Raw genomic sequence first — 6,111 nt, 5'->3', positions numbered from 1 at the left:
GACACTAGAGGTGAGCTTTAGGGAAGGGTGGTGCCTGAATCAGGCCTTGAGGTAGGGTGTGGCATGAGGTGCAAAGAAGGAGTTTTGGGGTGAACTTCAGTTTAGGCCCACATGATGAATCAGGGTTTTTTTTCTGGTCGCCTCCAGAGCATCTCTTTGACAGGTATATGTACCAATAGCGTTGGTACCAACTGAGGCCTGCAGAATTCTCCCATGCACCACGGATGGTGAATAAGTTGTCCTGGACACAATCTTGCTGTTCCCGTGGGAAAGGGGGTGGCAATTCCTTCTAGTGGGGAATGCTCTTAGCCCTTCTCCCAAATGCCTTTTATTGGGAATGTTATAAAGAATATATGGATAGCTCATAAATCAATGTCAAAGGCTATAGCCAGAAAAAATGGGTATTTTCTATAGGTAAAGATTGAAGAACCAGAGATGTGTCCTAGGTCAGGGTCTCTTAGTCATGCTGACAACAGAGGGTCTTTTAAGAATTAATTAATTGAGTACTTAACGATTTTTATTTTAATTGTTCAAATATAGTTTTCTGCCTTCCCCCTGCCAGCTCACCACACCCAGAGGGTCTTGAAAATGTGTTTCATGAGATAAGGAGTTTACTGCTCATGCCTTGAACTTAAACATCTGGTTTGAATCTACAGGGCCATACAAAACAAATCAAGCTTTAAAGGATACAATGTATTTATCAGGCCTCAACCCATGGGGACCTTCGGTGTCAGAGTTGTGCCATGTGTGCCACCTGCATTTTTACCTGGTTTTCCAGGGAGACTTACTAGCCCCTTTCGGGACTTTCTCTCACATGTGTGCAGTCTTGGAAACCACACAGAGTGGTCCCCCAAAAACGTCTAAGGCCATTTGTGAGCTGCAATCCGGGAATGAGACAGGTATGGAGGGAGGGCACCTGACACCAGGGGAGGGACAAGAGAGGAAAATTCAGGCCTGGGACATGGGGACATTGCTATGTTGCTCTGAGGAGGAACCACCTGCAGACATGTCCTTCTTCCTATTGATTCCACGGCCCTGGAAGCTTGGCCCTGAGCTCCTGCTCACTCCTGCAAAGCCCTGTTAAGACCTACAACTCACTGTGCACCTAAGTCTGGGATTCAGAAATCTTAGTCCGAGCGTTCACCATGCCACCAACATTCCCCTATGTCCTGGTCTTGGACAGACCTCTGTCTACACAACTGAAGAAATTCGTTCAACAACTCAGAGCTGGGAACTGAGTCCAGTGGTCCTAACTAACTGAGCCCAGTGGTCTCTCGTCCATATTAAGGGAAGGAACCTGCCAAGATGCTCATCAGGGAGGAGCCTGAGCGAACTCCTGATTCTGGGCCCTTTTGACCAAGGCTCCATAAGTGGTACTGACTCTGTCTGAGGGCTCGTGTTGGTGAGAAACAGAGCTGACAGCTCTGGAACCTGAGGGAGAGGGGAGGCTCCACGTGGGAGTGAAGGACAGAGGCTGGGGACCTGAGAGCACCAGAGATGAGTCCACCTCATGCTTCCAGCTCTCTAGCACTCCCTGCTGTGTCCTGAGCTCTGGTGCGTGTGTGTGGTACAGTGTGGTGTTGTTACCCAACCAGTGGGTGGGTCCTTCTGCTCGCTGCTTGTGAGGCAAAACTACAGAGTTTGGTTGGAAAGAAAGAAATCGTTTATTTAACAATTAAGAAAGACTATTTAAGTATTTGTCATGGCAACTACCATATGATTTCAAGAACTGAAAATAACTCAAGAAAAAGAATCTGTATGACTAAAGGAGGCATACTAACTATGGTCTAAGACACACTAAGAAAAATCTTTCTATCACCCACTGCCAGCTCAGTTTTTGGTTGTGCCAGGAGTTTCTTCCCCCATCCAAAAGCAAAATAAATGTAGGTGGGTTAGCTGGTGTCTAGTCCCTGTTTAGCTTCAGGCATCTTGTGCACTGTGTGCCTCCAGGTCTCCTACTCCTGGTGCACCTGTCCTCTTTCTGCCGCCACTGAAAGGGCTTGTACTGGCAACCCTTGCCAGACACTGGTCAGCTCCCCACCCACCTCCCCCAGCACAGGACTGGTGTTGGGCCTGAAGCCTTTGATGAGGAAGGGTGGTGAGCTGGTGTGGGAGGCTGGGGGTCTCCCCCTGAGAGTACTGTGCTGTGTTGTAATGAGCTTTAAATGTTGAAGCTGAGAGTCCAGGGTTCTGCTCCTAACAGGTGGAACCTCGGCCCCTCCCCTCCTACAGTCCCTAAGGTTCAGGCCCAAGACTTTCTCCCTGTCCAAGAAGGAGGGGAGATCAAAGAAGGAGGCTGATCGCCCCCCTCCCTTTATAAAATGAATCTTCTGCAAACACCTGCATGTAACTCTCTAATTGCCAGAAGAAAACAAGGGTCTGGAACTTGGCTTCTCCTCTATTTCTGGGGATGGGGTCTTGGTTTCGCCATTTACCTCATTACAGTGTGCAAGGGCACATACATGAGTAACTGCCCAGGAGCGCCTCTATGTAAGCGTCAGGCATTTGTGCATGTGAGCCTGGACTCACCCTTCGTTTTTCCCATTGCCTGAAGCCAGTGTTGAAACTCCCTGGCCCTTCTCCCTGCCAGGGAATGCTATGGTTAGAGTATGTCAATGTACACAGGGCAGGCCATTGACTGCCCTGCCCTGTGAGAAGAGAGGAAAAAGTCTCTTTTTAATGGTACTGGTAGTGGAGAAAAGCTGGTGGAAGTTTCATTTGTATAAAAAATTCTACCTTTGAGAAGTCGTATTCTTGAAGTGAGAAAGATACCAGAATAACTGAAGTTTAGAAGAACAACTGACACTGAATTGTGGGTGGCAAATAGGGAAAGAAACTGTTTTAAGAGTTTTATTTTTATTTCATATATATATTTTATTGATTAGACCATTACAGTTGTTCTATTCCCCCCCTTCATTCCCCTCCACCCAAACACTCCCTCCTCCACCATTCTCCCCCTCTTAGTTTATAACCACGTGTCTCAAGTTCTTTAGATTCTATATTTCCCCTAGTATTCTTGCACTCCCCTTCTATCTATTTTCTACCTACTGTCTATGCTATTTTGTGTACCTTCTCCCCGCTTTTCTTCCTCTTTCTCCTCTGTTGCTAACCCTCCATGTGTTCTTCATTTCTATGGTTCCACTCCTGATCTAACTGTCCTCTTGGTTTGCTTTTGTTTTAGGCGTGGTTGTTAATAACTGTGAGTTTGCTGTCCTTTCACTGTTAATATTTTTCATCTTCTTTTTCATATATAAGTCTCTTTACCATTTCATGTAATAAGGGCTTGGTGATGATGAACTCCTTGAACTTGACCTTATCTAAGAAGCACTCTATCTGTCCTTCCATTCTAAATGAAAGCTTTGCTGGATAAAGCAATCTTGGCTGTAGGTCTTTGGATTTCATGACTTGGAATACTTCTCTCCAGTCCCTTCTTGTCTGTAAAGTCTCTTTTGAGAAATCTGCTGACAGTCTGATGGGTACTCCTTTGTAGGGGACTGTCCCCTTATCTCTTGCTGCTTCTAGGATTCTCTCCTTCATTTTAGTCTTGGCTAATGTAATTATGATGTGCTTTGGTGTGTTCCTTCTTGGGTCCAACTTCTTTGGGACTCTCTGAGCTTTCTGGATTTCCTAGAAGTCTATTTCCTTTGCCAGACTGGGGAATTTCTCCTTTATTATTTGGTCAACTAAGTTTTCCACTTGTTGCTGTTCCTCTTCCTCTTCTGGTACCCCTATCATTCGGATGTTGGAACGTTTAAAGATATCCTGGAAGTTCCTAAGCCTCTCCTCATTTTTTTGAATTCTTGTTTCTTCATTCTTTTCTGGTTGGATGTTTTCTTCTTCCTTCTGGTCCACTCCATTGATTTGAGTCCCAGATTCCTTTCCAACTCTATTGGTTTTCTGCGCATTTCCCTTCGTTTCAATTAGTTTAGCCTTCATGTTTTCCTCTAATTTGTGACTATAATCAACCAGTTCTGTGAGCATCCTGATGACCAGTGTTTTAAACTGTGCATCTGAGAGGCTGGCAATCTCTTAGCTTAGATTTATGGGCTCAGGGGCTTTGAGTTCTTGAGCCATCTTTTAGACTGTTCATGCCTGTTAGGTATCAGGATTCGAGCCCTAGGTGTTCACCAGAGCAGGGCAACTCAGTTCGTGGGTTTTGACTCAGTATGTGGGGGCGGGGTCAAAGAGGAGCAATGGCGGCCTCTCTGCCACCTCCAACCGCCGCCGCCACAGGTGTTGCAGCTGCCTCCGTCACCAGGGCCCTCGCGTTTAGTCCCACTGCATGCGAGTGTGCCACTGACGTCAGCCCCCCACCATTGGGTTCGCCCGCTGGGGTCTATGTGGTCCGACTCACTGTGCTTGAATGTGCGACCACTGTCAGTCTGCCCCACACCCTGACTGGGTCTGGGCCGCCTGCGCCCCCAGGTCTGGGGATCTTTCCTGCCTGACCCTGCTCCGCTGCTGGCTCCACCCCTCTTACCATCCCGGTTGAACGGTTTCTGGTCATCGGACTTCCGTATAATTAAATTTTCTGTTCTTTGGCTGTGTTTTTGTTCTCCAAATATCTGTTGTATTCAAACTTGGTTGTGGGAGAAGGCACAGTGTTTCCACCTATGCCTCCATCTTCGCAGAAGTCAGTTTTTAAGAGTTTTAGACCAATGTAAGCCTCTCTGTTTTTGCCGTCTATCCCAGCAAAGGTTTGACAGCATATTAATACTCACAAAACCATGACAGCTTGGTTCAGTTGGAAAGCTTCTTTGTATGAAGTGGGGTTTATATACCATACTTCCACTGTCTACATAGTCCAATAGTGGCCAAAATCATAACATTAAGGACAATCAATTGCTTGGGAGAAAGTCAGTGGGTAAACTCTCTGCGTGGTGGCCTGATATGTCATGGTTATTTTGTACATATAGACAAGTGTCTCCTTCACAACACACCAGCATACAAAGGCACATGTACAGGCACAACACATGAAACTAGGAGGTCACAAATATCAGGGTTCGCATTTGGTGGTGGGCCCTTCCCAGGTACAGGATGCTTCTCCTTGATCCTCTTGAGAAGGGCAGGAAAGCATGGTTGTGTACATCAGAACCTGGTGTAAAATGGGAAGGGTCAAACACCTGCAGAAAGAGCACCAGGATAAGGACAGGTAGGGTCAAGCCCCTCCTTCCAATGCAAGAGTACACAGGACTCCTGGGGCTGGAAACAAGAGGAGGTGTTGGCCTAGAGAAATCAGTCCATCCTCCCTCCCACAGCCATCCTACCTCTAGGTTGGGCCACAACTTTGGATTGTGGTGAAGACCATACAAAGAAAGGGAGACTGATTCCTGTAGGGTAGGGAGAACAAAGAAGACTGATCATACACATGGCAGCAGGGGGCCGGTGAGTTCCCCAAAACTTGGGAGTTGTAGTGAGTGTCAGAGTGAAATGATCCTATTGCAATATCAGAGGGTGAACTTGGCAAAGCACACGTTCACACACTAAGAGTAGATAACCATGTCCCACGACTGGGAAGCAAGACAGAACCGAAGGCTTACTTTCTGGAGCAACTCAAGATAAATGTCCCATTTATTAGGTGCCCTTAATGGGCCTTTGGGGGTTATCCATGAACTCATTCAGTCTTCACAACAGCCCTCCAAGAAAGGCATCCATGTTCCCGTTGCTCAGATAAGGCACCTAAGATTCAGAGAGGCTGAGCACATTGCCTATGATCATAGGTAGGATGTGGCAGGGTTGGGATTCAGACCAAAGGTGAACCATGAGGTGGCCTCCACCATGACAGGATCTCAGATCTGATCAACATCTGTTCTCTGCCATCAACCTAAGGGCGGCTGGGAGACTGGACCATCTGACTCATGGCGGCGAATTTGCTGGTCTTCCTCCTCTGCCCAGACCCCAGAGGAAGGAAACCACACGCACTCCTTCCCCATGTCTGATTGTTGAGGCAAATCTCATGTTGAGGCAAATCTCATGTTGAGGCAAATCTCATGTTACAACACTCATGTTCGAGTGAAATTCTGGAAGCTGTATCCAGAGTCCAACATTTCCTTGTAAAGCACATGTCATGGACTGAGTCATGCTTATGTAATCTGGTATGTCTAGAGTGAT

This window comes from Sturnira hondurensis, unplaced genomic scaffold, assembly GCF_014824575.4.
Source record: "Sturnira hondurensis isolate 20B ecotype Veracruz unplaced genomic scaffold, ASM1482457v3 Scaffold0010768, whole genome shotgun sequence".
Taxonomy (NCBI): Eukaryota; Metazoa; Chordata; class Mammalia; order Chiroptera; family Phyllostomidae; genus Sturnira; species Sturnira hondurensis.
Note: the sequence above shows the minus strand (reverse complement) of the source record.